At 40.4% G+C, this 25,633-nt stretch overlaps 1 protein-coding gene across 3 annotated transcripts in view; it reads right to left on the bottom strand.

Moving 5' to 3' along the window:
- The window catches only part of LOC121711134 (corticotropin-releasing factor receptor 2), a 168,295-nt gene that overhangs the window by 117,104 nt on the left and 25,558 nt on the right, over positions 1–25,633 (bottom strand). The window lies entirely within an intron of this gene.

The raw sequence follows: 25,633 nt of genomic DNA, 5'->3' as shown, positions 1-25,633 counted from the left end.
TATTACACAGAATAAAGATACTACATAAAAGATATATAAAAGATACTACATATGTATACATTAGCTATAATCACCCCCTGCTGTTTCACCACATGGACCTCAGACAGTTTTCCCAATGTACAGAAAACTGTCCTAAGGTCCTGCTTGCATTATAACGTGGAGGCTCTCCATGATCCACACTAGGGTTGACTTCACGATGGGAAGCCACCATTGTGATGCCACGCCACCAAACTGCCAGAAATGCACAAATTCTATAGACCCTGCATTCACATTAAACATAAAGACTTTGCAGGGATTTCCCTGGAAATTAACATAAAGCGTAGAACTGAAGCATCTGCGGGCTACATTAAAGACTGTCAGACAGAGAGTGCAAAAATTAAGGACTAATTAGTCTATGTGATTTATACAAATACAATCCTCATAGCTCCGGAAATTACATAGTAACTGATGACCTGACATGCAGGTTATGAGATGTGTAGCATTTGAAGTTGGTACAGACAACTGAAGATTTTAGATGAGCAACCGTGACATGTCTTACGTAGCTTTTAGATGAGCAACCGTGACATGTCTTACGTAGCTTTTAGACGAGCAACCGTGACATGTCTTACGTAGCTTTTAGACGAGCAACCGTGACATGTCTTACGTAGCTTTTTTATTTTAGATGAGCAACCGTGACATGTCTTACGTAGCTTTTAGATGAGCAACCGTGACATGTCTTACGTAGCTCTTTTATTTTAGATGAGCAACCGTGACATGACTTACGTAGCTTTTAGATGAGCAACCGTGACATGTCATCAGGCCATATACATATGTTGTGTAATTGTTTGTAAAAAATGATAAATGTACAGACATAGTAAGAAGTGTTTACTATACTTCACCCCCCGCACCCCCACCCCTGACGATAGTATCGTCCATCACAATTCTTTACTGCACACATTGTCAAATGTAGAGATGCACCGAATCGGCCGATTTTCACGTGATCGGCCATGACCGGCGACTAGCCGGTCAGTCTGAGACATGCCGATTTTATGCCGGTCAAATACACTCGTGCGCCGCAATTGTAACAACACCCAGCTGAGTTTGAAGAAGCTAGCAACCAGGCCAACACTCAGGGCTGGATGTAGGGCTACAAAGAAAGCGCTAATAGGCTAGTGAGTTTTTCTATGCAGCAAACGCTGTGCTTTACCATTGGCCTACTGCGTGGAATTTACTAAGCTGTCACTTCATTAGGCTACGTAAACATCGCTCATCACCGCCCGTCACTGCCGCTAATTGCGTGCCCACAGCTGAACCACAAGCCTGCTGAACGGAGATAAACGACTGCGATATTAAAAATAATCAAAGATGTCAACAAGCAGCGACATACAGTAGCCCTAGTAGTTCTACTCCACTGAAAAAAAAAAATACTCTAACTATTTACTGCACGTAGACTGCGGCTATGCCTTAAAATACCCTAGTCTAGCAGATTGAGAAGTGGATGTCGTGAAAGTGAACAAACGATAGCCTATTAGAAAGGCAAACAAACGTTAAAGTTGCTTTTGACATAGTAGCCTACAATGAAGAAAACTGATGCTCTGAATACTGAATCAGTCGTCTCTGAAAGTTTCTATAGCCTAATTGATGCATTTAACCGGAATTTGGATTTAATTTTTTCACCGCACGTGCACTGTTTTCATATGGTGGAGCACCTAATCGCTATTAGCACTTCTCCCCTGTGTTTGCGTGATAGCCTAGGCTGCTACCACTTTTCCCTCGCCTTCCCATAAATTCATCAATGCATATTTTCATATGCATTGATGAATATGTTACATGGTAGTATGTTCAAATGTATCATGAAAATTGTTCTTAAATCTTTAGTTGGATATTGGATGTGAGAAGCATAAAATGGGTGTTCCATAACTTAACTTAATCCATAATTTGATAGCCTACTGCATCTGAAGTTAGACTTGAAAAAGAATCTGTCTGCTCACCAGTTCCATTTTTTAACAGCCATTTCATCATTGATAAGTTGATTACACGTCTATATTAACATGTTGTATCAAAGAAAAGATAGAAAATAACTATTTGTGTGTGTGCTGTAAAATGGTTAGAAGAAATGAAATCGGAATCGGCTAAAATCGGTATCGGCAGGTCAAACTCTATGAAAAATCGGAAATCGGTATCGGCCCAGAAAATTGCAATCGGTGCATCTCTAGTCAAATGCCAATTCTGGGGACATCGCCCAACCCTAGTCCACACAGTAGACGATAACGGTTTCATTATCCATCTACACAAGCAATGGATGAAATGAAGCTGATGCATGGTTCACCAAATCCATGTAATACAGTCACCTTAAGCCACCTATTTCCTGTCTGCTTCTGATTGTGTTTTGGAATATATACTGGATCTGACTAACTCATTTCCCCAGCACAGGGCTAAATGTACATGCTGATAAAAGTATGCATCAACATCAGGGACACCACCTAAACTCTGGGTAATATGTAACGACTCATGGTTCATTTTTAGAGGCTTTAAAAAAGGATGGATGAAATGTAGGTGGGTGAACTGTCATTATTCAACAGCCACTAAGACTGCGCTTGTGTGCGCAGGTGGTGGTGCGCGTGTGTGTGACTGTTTCCTGCAGTATGCTCTCTAGGCTTAGAGAGGCAAAACTCATGTTGCAGGGGCTCTAAGGTCAGCATGAATGGCCTGCGTACAGCCATTCCCTTGAGCAGCTTGGTTTTAAGCACAGTGTGTAAGAAAGTCAGGGGGCGCAAAATCAAAAGTGACATTTCTCATGCCTCTGAGGTGCCTGATCTAATGAATAGCATTTGTGGCTTCTGTGCCCATAGTGTTTCAGGAAAGGACGTGGGATGTCAGAGCGCACACACTCTATTCAAAACCATGAAGCCATTTTGAGGTTGTGGTCAATTGCACAACTGATCTGATTATGGTAAGCACTTTAATTTCTGCATGTTTAGCAACTGTTGTGAGATAACGAACAATTACATCCCGGATTAAGCCGATGGACGTGAGGCGTAAACATCATAGCATGCTGACTTCACTCAAGGCCCTTTCTCATCACTTTTGCCTGCTATTCCATCCTGATTACACACACAGGCACTTGCCAACCGTATATACACAAACAGAACCCCACAAATATAAACTCTCTCACTCGCTTTTTCTCTAAGGCACACAAAGCAAAACACACACACACACACACACACACACACACACACAAAATGTGTCTCAATGAGTGTCTGCCACAATAAACAGCCTGTGCCAGTGTGAATGTAATTTGCTCAGGCTGACGGTGGTCACGCTCAGGTGTTCCCTGTATGCCCCTGAGAAACAGTCCTAAATGAGCCCAACACACTTTTTCTGGCAACCACAACTCATAAACATTTTGGACTGAGACTTTTGGTGAGAGTAACTGGCTTTACATCTTTTCCAATGATCTCCAACGTGTATCTAATGCATTTAAAACCGTTCATTCCTGTTGTAATTCTGAATAATATTTTTGGTATTAAATTATTTGCTGGTATAAGCATAATCCGTAATACATAACACTGAGGTGAACATTATCTTTATTTATCAGTCCACACAATATGCTGTTCCAGCTGCACACTAGATTAGTTCTAGGCTGACACTGATATTATAGTTTTAAGAGAACACCACTCAGGAAATCAGTGTTTTGAAGAGAGAGGGCACCCTGCTGAGAAGGGAAGAGTGCACACACCTCACAAATGACCTACTTTGCCCACGTGCACATAGGGCAAGTAATGTGTGTCATGAAAATTCAATGCCTCCATGTGGAAGCCGACAAAAATCATGGGAGATCGCCTGTGTGATGATGTGTCACGGAAAAGTGTGACAGAATGAGTGTGGACAAAATCTCGCTGTTCTGCTCTATTGAACTCAGAGGAGAGGAGCTGTGACATCTGTCCTGTAATTGGACAAAAAATTCACAGTTCACATCCAGTGTCTCCATGACTGCAGCATCAAGCCAATTAAGACATTCATTTTCAAGGGTCCCAGGCGTTGTTTGGCAACAGACGAGAGAGAAGATAAAAAAAGTGTTCGTATTCGTTCAATAATGAAATATTCAAACCCCACAAATGTTTTTCCAAGTAAACTGCTGTCAAAAGAAAAGCCTAACAACTACCCTAGTTTCAGTTTCAGGTTGTGTCAAAGCAGCAAAGACTTCAATGACATTAAAGATGACAGGATGGAAAAACGTTTCTAGTACCTTGGCCTTGTTGAATAAGGAGAGTTCGGTGCTTGGCCACAAACCAGAACCAGAAACGCGGTTGCTTCCTCCTTCATATGCATATTTCGGCCTTGGCTGAGCCCATGTCCATGTGGCCTCAAGTACAAGAGGGAATTGTGCTCATACTGCAGTCACCCATCATTCTAAAACATCATCCATGGAGATCAAGAATATCTACATTCAAGTCCCACAAGTGACTAGGCCTCCCTTACCTGTCCACATAGTCCTGGACATTATACTGTTAAGTGTTGTCCTAACTATCAGCACACACACTTCCCTTACTCATTGCACTGTCCCCGATAACCTTGACTCCAGAAGTTTCAGTCACAGAATTAAGATGCTATTTTGAGTTTTAATTTGGCAGATGTCGCTCTGAAACAAGGCCAGCAATATTCCAGGATCCTCTGTTGGCCATGGTGTGTAAGATAACACATAATTACATAATATAAACACACTTCACTATGGAGTTCCATTCAACTCAACAAGTTTTTAATGTCAAATGGTTAATTATGAAATCACCTCGTCTGCTCACTTAAGCCAGTTTAATCTCTTCTTGAGAGCCAAAACGAGTTATAGCTGAGAATGGGATAAACTGTTCCTGCATTGCTTCCTTAATAGAGACATGTAAGTACCCAAGCGCTACATTTTTCATCATGTCTCTCTAAGTGTGCCTTCCGGATGTCCACCCTGGCGTCAATATTATTACTTTCTGATTTGATTATTTACTGATATTATTTATTGTGTTGTTTACTACTTATAGACTGAACAGGAAATCTAAAACATAGGCATTTGTACTGATCTTTAATGTATCTTTTCTATACAGTGCTTGTGGTCCAATCAGTGTATTCTGCATCTACCTCACCCTGGAGGAGTCATGCTCAAATGCCAAAGTTTTGTTTGTGTGTTTTTTTTCCACAGAATAACAACATTGAATGCCACTTAACAGTCCTGCTGAGATGCATGAATGGTACCAAATGCATTGACTCAAGTGCACTATAAAGAGTAAAAAGATATCCAATCCAAGTCTACCATTGCACTAGTCATAACACTCCCTGAATGTTATATGACCTAACCTGTATCATTGACCTTAACCATTCACTCCCAGCCCCCATCTTTCACATCTAGCAACAAAGCTCTACAGTATTTCAAGCAAAAAGGTGACAGAGCCTTTGCAGTCTCTTCTCCACAACTGTGAAACCAGTCGCCTCCTGATATAAAAACTGCTTCGTCAACAACTACTTCATTACTGCTTTTAAATCTAGGCTTTGATAGACTCTGTGAGACATAATATCATAGCTAGAATCTGGTGTACAGTAATGTTGATGCAACTGGGCGTTCAGGGACAGGGTTGGTTGAGCTGACATTTCAAAGTTTGACTACAGTCCGAGTCCGACGCTGACTCACCTAGAGGCCGGGAAGCATATTTTTCTGGCCTTCTAGACTCCCTTCTGTAACTCTGTACTGTCATGACTGTTCCTCTGTGATTGCCCCTTGCTGTTTTCTGGTTACTGTCATGGGTGTGTGCCTGCCTGCTGATGAAGATCTTTCATGGTTATGGTTATTGGCAGAGGCTTGTTCTAAGCAACGTGCAATACACATTTTTATTATAATGAACAGTTTAAAGAAGTCAGTGCAATTTTTCAAAGTTGTTTTTTAAGAGTAATATTATTGGTTCTCGTATCGGTATCAGCCACCACAAACCGATAAATATCGGTTATCATTAACAGCCCTAAAATTCCATATCGGTGCATCTCTAGTACAGATCCAGTATGTCTCTTGTTGACCAGCGTGAGGGATTTGAATTCAATTCTGACTGCACTAGGAAGCCAAGGAAGAGTAACTAACAGGAGTGTCTTCTTTGGCTGATTAAAGATTAAAGAAATAACACATTTTATTGTATGTATACAGTATGTATAATCTGCTTCATTGTCCTCTGTACAGCACTTTGGTTAGTGGAAACTATGTTTATAAATACAGTACATTTGGCTTATTTACTAATATAGATACTAGTCTAATGTGTACTAAATATACAATGGTCAATGAATAAGATGAAATATTTAACTACACTTACCTACAGTATTAACTAGATTATGTCTAGCACTGTATCAGTAGGCTATTTTACTTGCATTTCAACATAACATTCACTGCCACTTAACATTATAAGCCCTATTGTCACTCAAGCGCAAGGTAGTGCAAAGCGCGACGCAAGGCTTATTTATTATCTTACACTCAATAAAGTGAGGAATATTTCGCCATACCTTTCACTGTTATTAAATCTTGCACCTAGGGATGTGGCAATTAGCTACATAAGGTGTGGTCTGGCGCAAGATCCAAAAAAGCGTAATGTTATCATGACGTAAAGCGTATTCCTATCTTACACTCAGATTTTTTGGCATGAACGTCTCCTTTATTGAACAATGCACTCAGGGGTGTGGCAATTAACGACCTAAGGTGTGTTCTGGCGCATTATCTAAAAATTGCTATCTTACACTATATAAAAAGCATTATGCCACTGACCAAGAACAACCTGGTCTATAGCGAAAGGCGCATATGAAGCACAGGTGAAGACTCACTGTCACGAGATCAAAGCAGCAACTCTTCTGCAGGATAAATGTCCTTAGGTTTTTTATTCAGTCATTCGAACATTATTGGGGTAAGTGTTACTTTTTTCAGGCTATGTTTCCTTGAATTTCCCCTTGGGGATCAATAAAGTATCTATCTGTTTTTGATGGTAACCCATTGTCAGTCAATAGTGAAAGTAATTAAATGTGTATAACAGTTTTTTTGTTTAGTTGACTATCACTACTCTGCTAGCTTTTAGTAAAGCATGATTTAGTGGAATATCTGCTCCGTATGGTCTTGCGTGCAAGCAGATTCCTTCAAATGTGCCGCTGACTATCAAAATACCGATGCGCTGTTTGAAGTTGCGCTGCTTGCTGTTATAGAGAATGACAGATGTAATTATGACCACCGTGCAGCGAAGCAGCGGCCATATAGGTTTAGTCAGATTTTTTTTTTTTTTTTTTTCGCATGTCCAAATTTCCGTCAAGGATTCCCGGGACACTGAAAGACCGGGATACACGAAACTTGGTGGGCATGTAACCCCACATGGATAGCATGGAACCATCGTTTTTCGTTTTGATCTGTAGCCCCCCCGCTGGACTGGACCCCCCGAAAGGAGGGTAGGGCAGACACAGTTTTCTGTGAATATCTCGAGAACCGTAGGGTTTAGAAGGACCATTTTTTTTTTGTATGTTGATCTCAAGGGGCCATGTCAACCCATTCCATAACCACTCATTTCATGTATAGCGCCACCTAGTTAAACACAAAAATTGAGGTGTTGTAATCGCAGGTATCTGTGACCTAACATAGTCAAAACTGCACGAAATTGGAAGTGTAGGATCATTATGACACCCTCTGAATGCACGCCAAGTTTCGTGGAATTCCGTTCATGGGGGGCCACACAATAAATTAATTTATGTTACTATACACCAACTGGCCTGTAGGTGGCCGGAGACAGTTTTCTGTGAATATCTCGAGAACCGTAGGGCCTAGGAGGTCCACCTTTTTTTTGTATGTTGGTCTTAAGGGGGCATGTCAACCCATCCTATTACCACTTATTTCATGTATAGCGCCACCTAGTTAAAAATTAAAAAGCAAAAAATGTGGTGTTTTCATCACAATATCTCTGGCTGACATGGTCAAAACTGCACGAAATTGAAAGTGTAGGATCATTCCGAATGCATGCCAAGTTTTGTGAACTTTCGTTCATGGGGGGCCTTACAATAAAACTAGAAAACGCAATTCCGGGGAATTACCAGTGCATGAAAATGCAAAACATATGGTGTGAAATATATTGTTAAAACAGATGATGTGCTAATTGGCAACCAACATGATGAGGTTTAATATATTTGAAATGACTGAACTAGGTAGATGAGGTTTAATATAGTTGGAATGACTGAACAGATAGGTGGATAGTTTAAAAGGTTAAATTATTTGCTAGGTAGACGAGGTTTAATATAGTTGGAATGACTGAACTAGGTAGATGAGGTTTAATATAGTTGGAATGACTGAACAGTTAAATACTGTAGGTGGATAGTTTAAAAGGTTAAATTATTTGCTAGGTAGTTGAGGTTTAATAGTTGGAATGACTGAACTAGGTAGATGAGGTTTAATATAGCCTGGCCACCTGGCCTAGGATTCTAATTGCTTAACGGCAGTCTTAATAGAGCCATATTGTATGCTTAAAGCCTGAGACAGAGTATATAGTTTAAAAAAATGTAGATAGTGTAATGGATGTTGATAGAGAAAGTTGAATGGATGTTGATAGGCAGATTGTTTAATGGATGTTGATGGATAGTTTAATGGGTGGATGAGTGAATGGTTTGAAGAGGATGAATGGATAGAAAGTTGGATGAAATGTGCCTTATATCCTTGTAGAATGGAGAGACACAGAGAGAGTTGGCCTAGTTCAGCAGAAAGCAGTTGATACAGGTGCAATCAGTTGAACTGATTCTTTGATGGGGCCTAGATGAGCAGCTGGAAGTTGATACAGGTGCAAATCAAGTTAATTAGTCCATTGTGATGTCATCAGCCTAATGTTCATCAGCCTAAAGTCTATGGGGATTATATAAAAGTTGATAATTAATAGTTTAAAAAGTATAAAAGTTACAAAGATGAAAAATACAAAGCCCCCATGTCCTAAGTAAGACCTACGCAACATAGTTTGAATGAAGTTTCTACGTTAAACGGTTGAAGCTGCATTAACTGCGTTAGAAGAAGAAAAATAATAAGAACTAGAAAAGCATTTCCTGAAGGAAATACAGTGCATGAAAATGCAAAAATATAACGTAAAAAAATCATACAGAGTAAAAACAAACTATATTGGTTGCTAAGTAGATGAGGTTTAATATAGTTGGAATGACTGAACAGTTAAATAGGTGGATAGTTTAAATGGTTAAATTATTTAGGTAGATAGTTGACGATAACTGACACTTGGAATGGCTCTAATGTTTGCTAGCAGTTATGCTAACTATGTTAACAAAGATAATAATGTTAACAAAGTTACTATGCTAACTAGCATGGTAGCATGCTAACCATGTTACTTAGCTAACTTAGCTAATCATTTTTAGCAGTTTTGCTAAAAATGCTAACTAGCATGCTAACATGCTAACTATGTTAACCACGTTACTTAGCTGACTTAGCTAATCGTTTTAGCAGTTTTGCTAAAAATGCTAACTAGCATGCTAACATGCTAACTATGCTAACCACGTTACTTAGCTGACTTAGCTAATCGTTTTTAGCAGTTTTGCTAAAAATGCTAACTGGCATGCTAACATGCTAGCATGCTAACTATGCTAACCACGTTACTTAGCTAACTTAGCTAATCGTTTTCAGCAGTTTTGCTAAAAATGCTAACTAGCATGCTAACATGCTAACCATTTGACTTAGCTAATCATTTTAAGCAGTTTTGCTAAAAATGCTAACTAGCATGCTAACATGCTAGCATGCTAAAAATGCTAACCATGCTACTTAGCTAACTAGCTACAGTGGGTAGGAGTCATAGTTGATGACAAGTAACAGTTACAATGGCTGAACAGTTAAAAAGTTCAGTAGTTTAAAGGGTTAAATTGTTTAACAGTGAAATATTTTAGTAAGGACTTTTATTTTGAAACAGTTTTTGGCAGAGGAAGCAGTTGAACAGGATGTGTAGTCTTAATAGGGCCAGTTTGTATGCTTAAAGCCTGAGACTGGCAGTTGGTCCAGGTGGCCCGAACACCTGCCATAGGATTCTAATTGCTTAACGGCTCTATTGTGATGTCATCAGCCCATGTTAAGTCTATGGGGAAATTTTGACTAGTTTTTAATTAATAGTTTAAAAAGTATAAAAGTTACAAAGTTGAAAAATACAAAGCCCACATGTCCTAAGTAAGACCTACGTAACATAGTTTGAATGAAGTTTCTACGTTAAACGGTTTAAGCTGCATTAACTGCGTTAGAAGAAGAAGAATAAGAAGAAGAAGAAAAAGCCTTGGAATAACAGTACAGTGCATTTTCATGCACTGTAATAAGATGAAGAAGAAGAAGAAGAAGAAGAAGCCTAGGAAGAACATAAATGTGTACATTTAGTGACCGTACACCAACAAGGATTCCTGGGACACTGAAAGACCGGGGTACACGAAACTTAGTGGGCATGTAACCCCACATGGATAGCATGGAACCATCGTTTTTCGTTTTGATCTGTAGCCCCCCCGCTGGACTGGACCCCCCAAAAGGAGGGTAGGGCAGACACAGTTTTCTGTGAATATCTTGAGAACCGTAGGGCCTAGGATGACCAATTTTTTCCGCATGTTTGCCTCCAGGGGTCATGTTAACCCATTCCATTTGCACACATGTGCATAAACAGATACACACGCACACACATACATTCACAGTAATCATACGTATGACACATACTCACACAGTAGACATATGTACGCATGCATGCACATGCACAAACACACATACGCAGACAAACACACAAGCACGCACACACACACACACACACACACATAAACATAAACGTGTGCACGCACACATGCACACAATTCAAGAATTTCTCAGAATTATGAACAGGCAAGATGGGGGTGGGGTTGTATAAAATCAATTTTACATGTGAAATCTATGAACTAATCATGTTTTGGTACTTGTTGTCTAGCAGATACCAGTGAGAATTGAGTGTGGATAATGCAATTTAGTGAGACAGTTAGAATCATAATAGGCCTTTCAGCGTGATTTATTTTTGTGGAACAAATGTGCTGGACTGGGCGGCGGTCATATTTTGTACCGCTCTGCGGTACATCTAGTTTTTATTGGTTTAAAGGATGTTATGCTCAAAACACACCCATGATTGATTAAGAAACATAAGAACAACCCTCTTGCACCCAGTGCATTTGATCACAAAATCACGCTATTAAATTAGTGAATGTCTATAAACTTTGCGACTCTGATCATCCGTTTCTGATCACCAAGATAGGGCCCTTTATCTAAATTATAACTTAATCTTTGAAAGTTTTTAAGTGCCACTGAAATGTTTGATTTTATGCCTTTACTGGGAATTATTTCTATCTGCAGTCACCACAAACACTAAATATACAAACCACTACAAATTAATGCAGTGTTAAGAAATCACAAAGCATTAAGATTTTCCATTTCGAGAAGTTTTTTGCTTTCTCTCAACATAATGAAATGCATTTCAGAAACAACTTGTTCCCTCTGTGCTGCACCTGCTGTTATAACATTCTGAGCCATCTATTCACTGGTGCGTTAACAAAGACAACCCTGCTTCATTCCCACTTCAACTGTAAATAATTCAAGCATTATTTATTTAGTTTTCACTTCTGCTCCTACATTTCCTCACAGTGGGTAATTTAAATTAGTGGTAGGACTATATATGATTACAATAAACAGATTGGTATTGAGCTGAATAAGTCATCCTTCAAATATCATGAGGCAGTGAACAAATGCAATCTAGAAACATGTTGAACAAGATTTCACTCAAAGACAAGGGTCTTTGATGACAGGGATGTCCTGATTCCAACAAAATTAAATCAAACAGCTTCCTGTTCTCTTTGACTCAAACATTTGTGTTAAGTGCCATGGAGTCGCACCATGAAAAAAAATCAAGCTTCTTGATCTGTATATTCACCAACATCTTTTTTCCTGAGACACACCATCACAATGTCATGCTGAACATACATCTAGGAAACTGAATTTTTGTGGTTGTCGAATCGATGTGAGCATCGCCACCAGAAACCCTGAGACCTGTAGTAGACAAGTCAATGTAGACCTTCAGACCTTTGACTGAGCTGCTGAAAAGAATAATGGCAAACACCTCCCACATCACAAGGCAATCAATGAGAAATGTACTGAGGGATATGTGGCAGTTGTCAAGTTCTCTATTATTCTCTTCACTCTGTGAAAATAATCCAATCTAATGAAAATGTTATATATATAGACTAAAAGAGTATAATGTATTAACCAGAGCAACTCTGAATTGCAATGATCTGACTCACTGTAAGGCGAGTCATCAGTGGCATATTGTTGGGGTCTTATGCTGTAAGAGATTCAAAGTGCTAACTGGGTTGAAGAAATGTAGCCTACTTTCTGTCTGCAGTCAAGTTTGCTATGCCACACAAAATGAACTCCCACTCCTTGGAATGCTATAATAATGATTATTTTTCCAGTGTAAAAAAGTATGTGGCATTTGGCATGCATTTTGCATAAATGAATTAGAGCTCAAAGCATTAATTTATCCTATCCCTTGTCATGGCCTTTTCAACATGAGAACAAACTGCAAGTGACTCAAATTAATCAACAAACCCTTCATTGCACTGATATTCTGCTCTGATAATGGATTTGGGCCTCTAAAGAATTTAATTACATTTTGACATTTTTGACATTAAAGAACAAGGCCATACTTAATGTGTACATTTGTAGGCAATATATATGGGAAAGTGTAGCATTCAGATTGTTCTTGTATGACTATACATTGTATCATATTATCTACAAAAGGATACTATTTGTTATGCCACGCAAATGCACATGCACACACACAGGCATGCATGCACAGACTCACACACACACACACACACACACACACACACACACAAGCACACACACACACATACACACACACACAGTAGACATACAGGCATACACACGCACATGCACACACACAGGCATGCACGCACAGACTCACACACACACAGGCACGCACACAAGCACACGCATGCACACACACACATAAACACAAACGCGTACACGCACGCATGCACAAACACACCTACACGCACACCACCCACACACACAAACACACACACACATAAAAACACACGTGCAGGCAAGCAGGCACACGCACACCATTAACCCCACACACACACTCATTTACATACACAAAAGTTGCAAGAGTAGAGGATGGAGTAGGAGATGGAGACAAATTGACAAGCGTAATTTATTTTTGCGGAGAGAATGTACTAGCCTGACGAGCCAGACCCACATTAAAATGTAGGGTCTGGGCACTCACCGTTCGCAGTGCTCAGTCCGAGGGGCGGGATAATCAGTTGTCTTTCAAATTCCCTCTGCACGCAATAGGACAGCAGCAGTGCTATGAGTCCCATGCGTTTCCCACCAGCAGAGCTAGTTGACTAGTTCAAACGTTTGCCAACTTAATAAAAGCTTAACTTGTGTCCCACTGTTCGCCAGCAGCAACATCCATCTTATTTGTTTTTTAAGTAGCAGGGAATTCAAGCCAAACCGTTGCAACTCTGCCATCAATCATTATGTTAAGCCCACCTAACGACTCTATACACGATTTCATTGGCCGGATTAAGTTTCGATTTCTGGAGCTTACAAGCCAACGGAGAGTTGCTAGACTAGGCCTGGCAGTAAATGTAATTTGCTGCCGCTAGGGGCGCGTCTAGATTTCTAGGCTAAGAATGTACAGGACTGAGCGGGTATCATATTTTGTACCGCTTTGCGGTACATCTAATTGGGACTAGGGGGCAGTCATCTCTCTGTGGTCTCTAGGGCATATACTGCATAGTATCCCGTTGTGTTACAGTGTAGGCTATGTGACAACTTACAGAAACTGAACATGCTGTATACCCCTCTCACTGTCTGCTCTTACACACAAGGATGGATTAAAGGGAAAAAGGAATGCACTTCCTCGGATGAAATCTGCAGGACTGTTGTCAATATGCTGAACACTTTAAACCAGGGGTGTCAAAAATACGACCTGGGGGCCAGACGCAGCCCATTGGCATGTTTAATGCAGATGAGATGGAATTGAATTGATTTTTTTTTTTTTTTTTTTTAACTACATAGAAATCCAAATAAATGAATTCCACATTAAGTCTCCTGTAAATTTACCGTTCATGTAACAGATTTGGACAAGATAAGATTTCTTTAATCAAGGAATAAAAACCTTGCTGAAGCACGACAGAAAAACATCAATAACAATCTAACACATTTTTTTTAACACAGTTACAATGTCTTACAACATTTTAAAAAGATAAGGCACCACTAGGACTTTTTAATCATTATTAGCTTTGTCATTAATACTTTTGTTGTTGTTTTGAAAACTACTACACTATTGACATTGAGTGACTTCAGTGTAATCAATTGTATAGATTAAGGGTGTCTCAGTAGTCTGTCCCTGTCCCGCACTTACACCGATGGGGATTGGGAAGTGACCTCATGGCTTAGAGTCTCAGAGCAAGAGAAGCAACCCTAACCCTAGCCCCACACACTAACTGAAAAGCATTTAAAAACCTCCAGTAAATGGGAAGAGATGGACATAAAGGGCCCTATTTTCGTGACGCAAAACCTGGCGGAAAGCGGATTATTATCCCAGCACAAAATGTATTCTTATCTTATTCTTATCTCGTCTCTTTTATTGAGCAATTTCAATTTACCGTATTTTCCGGATTATAGGTCGGTAGGCCTATAAGGATTCATAGTGTGGCTGGTTAACTAGAGTGGTGGACACAGAAATTTTGACGATGGGTTTTGTCTCGACTTTTTGACTCGTTTTGAATCGCCTTTGAATGCTTTAGAGTGGCTGGCTATGTGCATGTACAAACATGTCCTTAAAATAACCCTTAACGTTTGTTTTCTAAACTGTGCGACTCAACGTGGTTTTATGGGCTTATTATAGCGCAGTTCACAAGTTCTTTTAAAACGGCATCTTTTTTTCTTTCTTAGTGGTAGCCTGCTGCGAATTTGCTCTGCTGCCGGCTTGTATCTCCACATCGTCCAAAATGCTTGATTGCATTACATTCTCCATACTTTTAGTCACATTTTCATGTACCACATCAGCATTTTTGTTCAGTGAATTTTTTGTACATTGCTTTACAATTACCGTCAGGCCCTACTCTTATCACCTGGCTTGCCTCAGCTTCGGTCTGTACGTCCTTTTAAAACCGCATCTTTTTCTCTCTCTCGTCAACATTTAATCTGCTGCCGGCTTGTCTCTCCACATTGCCCAAAATGCTTGATTGCATTGCATTCTCTATATTTTTAGCTACATTTTCATGTACCACATCAGCATTTTTGTTCAGTATACAATAACGGAAACACTCCCAATGTGGACTGGACATCCCACTTAATTTAAATAAGCTTTTCGCCAGTGACCATGCGCTTTAGACTACGATAATAGGGCCCATACAGTAGACATAAATTGCACAAGACATTAATTAAATACAATCACAACTTAATATGGATGTAACAATACACAAAAATCATGATATGGTACAATTTACGATACGATTTTTTTCACATTTTTTTAACAGATTAAGCTGCAGACAAATTATGACTGGAAAATATACAAGGTCTGAACTCATTGTCACACAGCCTGTGCATATTTTGTGTTATCTGGTGCCCTAATAAGGTTGTTTGAAATTAGAATAATCGTTTGACCAATCTGACTCCACTATTGTTGTTCATCATTGTTCACCATTAGCAGTAAATGGAGAGTGAATGGGAAAGGACTTTGGTTAAACTTGTATGTTGTTGCAAACTAACCTGAAATAACATACGTTCAGCAACTGTGTGGTAGTCTACTAGTTCTAGCAAAAATATGTTAGGATAGTTTATCAAAATGGGTTCATAACTTACATCGCTGAATGTACAGTAGGGCTAATGGTCATAGGCTTACTAATCTGAGATAATGTTTAGGCTAATCAAGGGTTCTAGCACTCCACCAATCAGATTGGTCATTGAAGCCGATGGCCACTGGCCGATTCGACATGTGTATTGTGTAATCGGCGACTGACGACGGCACAGGACACACCGAACCGACTCAAGTCACCGACCTCGCCCGACAATCGGGTGTGTCGAGGCCCTAAGAGAAAGCCAGACCTCATTGGGACAGCCAACCACCTGCAGGCCTGCAATAGACAGGTACTTCTCCCAGTTACAGCTCTACTCCAAACCTCAGACGTCACTACAAATAATATTTGAGCAAAGGGAAATAATGAAGTTTATCAAAATCTTTTTTATCTATTTGGTTATTCTTGTTACGTATTTACATCTGGAATGATGTATTTTCAAAGTAAAATGGTTGACACCAATAATTGGGAAGGGGATGATGAAATGCTGTGTTTGTATGTGTGTGTGTGGGGGGGGGTTGAGGCGGTGATGAATGGTGTGTGTGGGGAGTGGGGGGGGGGGGGGTGTTGGTGTGTGTGTGGGAGGGTAAATGGGATGTGTAGGGGAGGGGGGTGTACCTATGTGTGTGGGGGGAGGAGACTTTGAAGACATTTTTGGAGTACCACCTCGGGCCGAGAAAGAAAAATTGCTCATGTCGGCCTTCATGCATGCAGGCAAAAACAGACATAGCCATACACGCAAGATACATTTTGGATAGCAAAGTGAGCGACCCATCTTTAATTTTGGTTATCTATCTAAATTTGATCAAATGTGTTCCTAAAAGTGCAAACGGAATCTTTTACAGTAGCTTTATAATGTTGACAATCTGTTTTAAAGCCTTATAATCCTGACCTATGAAAAACACTTATGCAGTTTCTTGGTTCTGAATGTAGGCTAACAACTGAAGTATGCCTAGTCTGGTGCCCTCTTCCTCTGTCATGCTTTCGATTTTTGAGTTTTGACAATGAGCAGCAGGAACAAATTGAACCCACGTAAACGACAATATAGGCTATAGGCCCGCTATCCGTCAGTTATGCTTAAACCTCGTTTTTTAATGCTGCCTAACAGAACATCCAGCTGAACTATAGTTATGAACACTACTTTAATCCTTTCCATATTTAATTTTACGTACATATTTAATTTGCGGAAGTGCAGTGAATCATCGGTTTGTCCCGCACCCGCACCTCTCTTATCCCGCCCGGTCCCGCAAAGAGCTTTCAAAAGTTGTCCCACGCCGCACTCTTTTGCGTCGGGACCTCTACACTCAGATGCACATGAGATTTGGATCAAAAAGTTACAGTACTTCTATACTCTTTAAGGGCTCTATCTTGCACTCCAGCGCAATTGACTTTGTATACTCGCGCTTTTGTCTTTCCTATTTTGCAGTCAGCGCATATTGGAATTTTCCCTACACAGGTACATGTGCGCCACGGGGGCATTTCAGCAAAAAAAGGGGGCGTGTTCCGGCACAAGCGGTCCCTCTTGATTTGTAGTTTCAGAATACAATACCGCCACAGACCAGGAACCTCCAGGAAGTCAGTGCCGCAAATTCAGATGCTATTTTAACTCATTGAACGCCAAGCTGTTTTCGGAAGCTTTGTCCTAGAGTGCCAGCAATCTAGACCATTGTTGATGATTTTTGTACAGCCACAGCATATTCTGTGTTATAGCTATGAACACATACAATGGCTCGTTTAAAAGGTGAGACTTTAAGCTCTCAGTGGGTGCAAACCGTGTATTTTTACACGCCTCTGTTCCTGAGAAATCCCAAGCTAAACAGTGGCTAGTTTACATCAAAATCGCTGTTTTTTTCTAGAAATGGAGATTGGAGAAACCGAGTTATGATAAAATGTCCAGATAAAATGCCCAGATTGTGCGTTTTCATGAGTTTTGATCGTCATATATTTCATTTCCATTCATCACAGAGTTCCCAAAATCACATATAAGGTGTGTTAGAGTGTCTAGTTTCGTAATTAAAAAAAAAAAGCTAAAAACGTAATATTACGTTTTTGGCACTCAACGCATGGGAAGGAAAAACTTAATATTACGTTTTTGGCACTCAATGAGTTAAGGGCGCATGCATGGCCACAGGCCTGCAGGAATGAATGCTATGCACACCGATCTACAGACACCCTGTGCACAGATGGAAACATTCAAAGCCTTGCTAATATTTGTCCGTTTCCCGGTTTTGTTCGTGCATTGGTCAACTAAGAATTTAGTAGCCTATATAGTACATCTACATGCAATATCTTTACAACAACGCCTAATTACGACCTATTAATTTGGACAACTTTATACAGCCCTATAAAGGCTAAAGTTACCTTTAGTTTTGTTCCAATTTACCGTTGTGTATGGCTTTAAACATTGTGTGCGCTTTAACATCAGCCTATAAGCATTATTCCAGCTGCGCTAAGGTTTTGACAAGCACCACAATTTTGCCTACCTTATTGTCGCCCATCTGAAATAACTCCAAGCTTTGCTATGTTCCCTCCATCCTTTCGTTGTTTTCAAAAAATTGTTTTATATCCATGATGGCCTTGAAGTCTTGAGTTTGTAAATTAGCTTAAATCAGCTTATTATGTGCTGTTAACCAGCAGCCATAGATAGTAAAAGAAAGCAGCAAGTGGCTTTGGCTACAATTTCTGTAGTTGCTGCGTCCATTCACTGTTATTCTCTCTCCTGCTCAAACAAAAGTTTTGCGTGCATTAAGTTGATAACGTGTTTACCAACTCTAGTTTACATAAAATATTGTAAATAGCCTACTGTCATGCAATTAATGGGATACTGTGCAGAGTTGGAAATTTAGGTTAACTTGGAAACTGTTTCTCGTTGTTGAGTTGCCTGATGGTAAGGTACAGCCGTAGCTTACACCTGCAGGAGCGCTTGCTTGGGCGCCTGTGTTGCGCAATGCACTTTGCTTCTCTCATCTATACGACGCAGTTCCCATTTCTCCAAACCATACATAATTACAAGGACAAATATTGCTACACGAGGGAAATCAGTGTGGTGTCCGATGTGAAAAAATAGGTATAAATCTAGCGTACACATTTCCACGAATCACAGATGTGTTGATGACATAAATTAGGAAATATTAGAGGACTTAATGAGACGTGATGTTGCAGCAGCACGGGAGAGGAGAGCTTATCTGACAGAAGATCTGCATTGTCTATAGTGAGGTAATGTTAGATTACATTGCAAAAATATCACCATGCATTCATAACCTCGTGATTCAGTGAGAGTGATCCCAAAACATCGGAAAGTGACATTTCTGTATTACATTTTGTCAAGAGGAAAAATCAATAGCAAACTGTTCCCAATTGACTATAGCGATTTGAACCGTTCCTGGCTGCGCCTGGCAAATCTGCCATCATAATAGCAATCCGCTATGGAACAAGCGTGCCTGTTGTTAAAGGGAATGTGAGATGACGCTCTGATTGGTTTATTGCACGTTACGCCCAAACCACACCCATGAGTAATGTAGCTACTAAAGATCACCCCATTTTAGATTCGCGTCGGGCGCAACAGTCATTATCCCGCCGGTAAAGTAGCAACAGCGCCCAAGATCCGCCCACAAAGCGACTTGCGCAAAGTCAATTGCGCTGTAGTGCAAGATAGAGCCCTAAAGCTGCAGTTGGCAAGTCTGACAGATTGAGGGGATTTTTAATGTTTACAACTCTCATGCCCCTCCCCCACTACCACCGAGCACCCTCTCATCGAGTTTGTGCTCGTCAATGCGCACCAGACTGTAACTGACAGTCATATCTCACACAGCCCTGCTCTGATTGGACCAGAAGAACCAGGAGCTGTGGATTTTTGAAAACAAATAAGGTGGAGGTAGAAGTGCGTTTTCTTTTTTTCTAAAACTAGCTGATTTATATTGTTTTGTCGGACAATAGTGTCGGTTTCAGTGAATATGATCAAAAACATCTTGCCAACTGCAGCTTTAATTTGAAGCATAGTCTCGCTCTAGATTCCGGGAGATTTTATCTACAAAATTCTACTTTTTAATTGAGTCGTGATGTAGAGACCTCTCCTTGGCCTCTCCTATGAACTCCTCATAATGTAACTTGCATAATATTTCTTGGACCGCTGAGTGTGATGAAAGGAGGTTCTCATGTCAAGTGCTGTGGTCTGGAAACCATGCTTTAATGACCAACACCTCCTCACTGTGTCCTTCGTTACAAAAGGATGTAGTGGGCTCAATTAATGTTCTGAAGGGGCAGAATGAGTCGGTTCCAGTCGGTAAGTGGATGTGTGGTCCCTGAAACATGGGGAAGCAGAACATCTGCATAGTGTTGCCTGCATAGTGTGGCCTGAGCTTTCAAGCTGTTGAAACACACTGTCCTAAGCCTGTGGCAAATTGTTTCATTATAGTTATAGCCGCAGGAGTAGCTTTCCATTCATGCAATAGAGCATGTGACAATGTGACAATGGAGAACCATCACCACACATTATCGTCTGTACCTCATTAGTGGCAATTAGCGTGATGATTGTGGAAAAGCCATGACTAATGTCAACATGTCAAAAAAAAGTGTTGTCAAATATGAAAACACATCACATGGTGAAGTCAAAAATCCTTGATTACTGCTCCGTTTCAACCCTCTGTGGTGAAATTTCACCAACTTAAAATTTTGATACCATCCTAGCATAGTATCAGAATGTTAAATTGGTGAAATTTCACCATGTTATGGGTTTTAGCAGATCCCATCACAAATAAGACTTGTTATAACCTTCCTGAAGCATGCTGTCAAAAAAAAACTTCAAAATATAAATGTATATTCCAGAAACTGATTAACAATATCACAAATTAAAGGTATAATATAACTAGAAAAATACATCTGAATACATTTAGCTTTTCTCAACTACATTCTTCCTTACTTGACTATGAATAGCTAAAATGCTGCCAGTATTGCCTGAAGTTTGCATGACAAATGACAAATCAGTGTTCTGTTTGGCTTTCTTTTCTTTTGGCCTTGTAGCCTACATAACGAGAAACACAAGTGACAGATCCAATCGACAACCTCCCAAGAGGTGGATGGGAGTGCTGACAATTTACAACGATCAATCCAATAGAAGCCCTTTTGGCAATGCTTTCATCAGCCCAATGAATTACAGCAGAGGACACAAGAAGACCTAGGGAGATATTGAACCATAACTGTGTGGTATTTGCGTCGACAAACAGTGGGGGTGGTCCACAGAGAGGTGTTAATATTTTGGCCTGAGCAGGACTGGGCATGCCTGCCTCCCCAGAGGCTACAGAGTTGCTGACTGACATAGCTAGGGACAAACAATGAAGGACATTGGGCCACATCCAATACAATTCCATACAAGAGTAAAACAGACTCTGAATAAAGCATAGGAGAGGATAAACAGAAGTCGAAAAAAGGATGGACCGTGTCTTTAAAAATGCATGCAGCTCTTAAGGAACCTCTTTGAGGTCTTTGTAATATTGATGTTTTGAGGAGTGATGGCAAGTGGCTGTATACAATGGCTTACCCTAAAGATTACGTATTTGAGGCAGAACTCTCAACAGCTTAATGATGTAATCATTCCAAAGAGAATTTTTCCGTTTACAAAAAGATAACTATGAGAAGAGCTCTGTCAATTACTTGTTGGACATCCCTCACCTGAATGCAAAGGGGATGATGTCCTCTGCTAAAAGAAACAGTAATCAGTTTAAATAAGCTAGATTGTTTAAATCTGTCTAAAACCTGCACAAGTGTCAGAGGTTATCTAATATCTGGCATTTCCCAATGTGAGGGGCATCCCCAGTGACCTCTCAAAGAGATTACATAACTGAATGAAGACACAACGGCTACAAAATGGTTTGTTAAAAAAAAATCTGCTTTAAGAAGGGGTGTTTAAATGAATATAGCTCCTTGGTCTGTGAAAGTGATGTCAGAGCACTTTCTCAGCAGCAGATGGGGGCTGGATGCTAATTTTATAAACCTCATGAGTTTCACACCTCATAAATGAAGACGTTCCAAATTTATACCGCACTGCCATTTTAGGAACTGGAACGAGAGAAATAGTTAGGTGGCTGCAAAAGCCTCAGGGAATGTGTAATGTACCTCACGCCAAACCGATGTGAAGCACACGACCACTGAGCGTGACGGCACACAGATAGTGGAGTGAAGCTCAGCTGCCTCTGCCCAGCCACGAGTCCACTGGGGATGACAGCAACAGTTCACGGAGGGTTACACGCCCCAACCCCCCCCCCCCCCCCCCCACCCACACGCACACACACACACACACACACACGACAAGCCGCTGACCTGGGTAACCCCACCATGTTCCACCCTGCTGGGTCCAACCAGAATTACAGACCATTCTGAGCACAATTATTTTCAACAACCTTAAATCCTTCTTCTGCTGGATGTGTTGACAGACAAACAGCAATGATGGGCGGCCAGTGGGTGGTCACAACAGAAAAATGGGAACAGTGATTTTCCCACAACACATTCTTAATGATTTATCCAATGTGTGCACACACACGCACACACACAGAGAGTGAGAGTGAGACAATGATAACAAGAAAGAGACAGAGTCAATTTGGGAACTGTGGTGAATTAAACAACAAATAAACTAGATGTACCGCATAGCGGTACAAAATATGACCACCGCTCAGTCCTGTACATCCGTTCCGCGAAAATAAATCACACTTCAATTTGTCTCCATATTTTACTCCATCCCCCACTCTTGAAACTTTTGTGTATGCTTGTTTGGCATGCCTGAGTGTGTGTGTGCGGCTGCACAGAAAGTACCCTACTGGTGCTGAAAAGGTGAATAGATTGTAGAATAGCCAAAGAAGATGTAGAATTGTTATGAAACCTTTAAAATCTCTAAACAATCACAAGTAGGGCAGTTCATCACAGTTCATCCATTGCAACTGGATTGATGAAAGGTCACTTACACCTGTAGGCTACATTGTATTTGGGAAAAGCAAAAGGTATCAGCATAATGTTATTTATTTATTTATTTATTTTTTATGTATTTTTAAACAAAAACATCTCTGTCAGTTCCATGCCGTTTTCAACAGCTATCAAAAACAAAGGTCATTTTTGGATGGATGGATTTTTTGTGAATGTTTCTTCTTCTACATAAGATTTTAGTCATCTTTAGTTCATGTAATACTTTATTGTCAATGCACAAATTAAGTAACAGTAGTCTGAAACATTATTGTTAATGCACAAATTAAGTAACAGTAGCCTAGTCTGAAACGAAATGCTGTTTTACATCTAACCAGTGGTGCAAATAACTGACATGTCCAAATGGGCCTTGATGAAATGCGTCGCTAGACTGTTCATACACATTTTAACGGGCCAAAGTTGAAGAGCTTTTGTCCGTTATTGTTCGTGCAAATATAGGCTGATTCATGTTCCCTTGCATTGTTTAACTGAGGTCCATGGCTAGTCTGGCTTTCATCAGACCAAGCTCAATCTTTTAAGAAATCAAAAAATAAATAGCGGGCAGATCAGGCTGGGTTCACCCAGCCTAGTCCATAGGCACCCGATATTGTTTAATTTTCCGATTGAGATATACACGCTCTGGCTATTCTAAATGCAAAAATGCATCAGGGAGTTATGACAAAACGGTGACTAACAAACTAGATCCTAATAGAAAGCTGTTAGCTTCCCTAAGCTACAGGTAGGATTATAAGGTAGGCCTATTGACAACATACACTGTCAATAGGCTATGCTGGCGACACAAATAAAATCTCCTTTGGAAACCAATGGCTTACGCCTTACAGTATCAAGCGGACTTAAACTATCATATCGTGGCGAAAAGTTGTAATAACATTCACGTAGCTCCATGAGTCAAGGAAAGCGCGAATGAAGTAGCCACTTCTAAATGGGACCCACTACACAGTAGCTTAAGGTGTTTTGCTAAAGCAGCCATAATGAAATGAAGGTGTCATTGTTTGGATACTTCACACACACGTGCTTTTTAATTTCACAGACTACAACTACCAAGCTGTAATCAAAGCACATCGATTCCCCTCTCACACCCTGCAAGCACTTAAAACAAAATAAACAGGCGTCTCAGTCTCACGCATGTATAGGCAAAACTGTATCAGACCGGTGTAACGTTGGTAAATCTTCCATTGCACAGAATGATTTTGTAGCACGTGCAATAAATGACAGTCGAAAGATACAAACAGTGCTGCTATACATTTGCTTGGTATAACCGCATTTATCGTTTTCTACAAATGCAATAAATCAAATGCCTCCATCACTCAACCAACGCTAACGGTAACATTACCTAGGTCCTTATTGATATTACAAGATTAACGTACCTGCAGTAAAAACCAAGCATGTCCGATAAACATCCTCAGATTTATTTCGGCTTCAAGAAGAAATGGGAATTACACTTCATGTGAACATCGTCCTATCCTTATTAGATGTTCGCTGCGGTAAATTACAGTCCTTGTATGAAGCGTCCATTGTTTTTTCCAACCCACTTTTAACTTCCAACAAAATTACGTCTCACTGCAACGATGCGCCATCTAGTGGACAAACGACTACTTCTCGCCAATACTGAAAATGCAGCCATGGTGATGATGATGAATACTTATTTTTGCTTTCTTTTAATCCTACTGATTTTCATTTTTTACCGGGGGGGGGGGCAAATCACAAATGAGTGATTATGAGCCAGGTTGATGTGGGCCCTTGAGACCAACATACCATAAAAGATTCACAGAGAACTGTGTCTGCCCTACCCTCCTTTCGGGGGGTCCAGTTCAGCGGGGGGGCTGCAGATGAAAACGAAAAATGACGGTTCCATGCTATCCATGTGGGGGTACATGCCCACCAAGTTTTGTGTACCCCGGTCTTTCAGTGTCCCGGGAATCCTTGTTGGTGTTTGTCACTAAATGTACACATAAATTATTTTATTGTAAGGCCCCCCATGAACGAAAGTACACAAAACTTGGCATGCATTCAGAGGGTGTCATAATGATCCTACACTTTTAATTTCGTGCAGTTTTGACCTTGTCAGCCAGAGATATTGAGATGAAAACACCTAATTTTTTGCTTTTTAATTTTTAACTAGGTGGCGCTATACATGAAATAAGTGGTAATGGGATGGGTTGACATGCCCCCTTAAGACCAACATACAAAAAAAAGGTGGACCTCCTAGGCCCTACGGTTCTCGAGATATTCACAGAAAACTGTCTCCGGCCACCTACAGGCCAGTTGGTGTATAGTAACATAAATTAATTTATTGTGTGGCCCCCCATGAACGGAATTCCACAAAACTTGGCGTGTATACAGATGGTGTCATAATGATCCTACACTTCCAATTTCGTGCAGTTTTGACTATGTTAGGTCACAGATACCTTCAATTACACCACCTCATTTTTACTTTTTTGTGTTTAACTAGGTGGCGCTATACATGAAATGAGTGGTTATGGAATGGGTTGACATGGCCCCTTGAGATCAACATACAAAAAAAAAATGGTCATCCTAGGCCCTACGGTTCTCAAGATATTCACAGAAAACTGTGTCTGCCCTACCCTCCTTTCGGGGGGTCCAATTCAGCGGGGGGGCTACAGATCAAAACGAAAAACGATGGTTCCATGCTATCCATGTGGGGTTACATGTCCACCAAGTTTCGTGTACCCCGGTCTTTCAGTGTCCCGGGAATCATTGACGGAAATTTGGGCATGCGAAAAAGAAAAAAAAAAAAAAAAAGAAA

This window comes from Alosa sapidissima, chromosome 1 (genome assembly GCF_018492685.1).
Source record: "Alosa sapidissima isolate fAloSap1 chromosome 1, fAloSap1.pri, whole genome shotgun sequence".
In the NCBI taxonomy this organism is placed as follows: domain Eukaryota; kingdom Metazoa; phylum Chordata; class Actinopteri; order Clupeiformes; family Clupeidae; genus Alosa; species Alosa sapidissima.
Note: the sequence above shows the minus strand (reverse complement) of the source record. Positions and strands in the feature narration are given on the sequence as shown.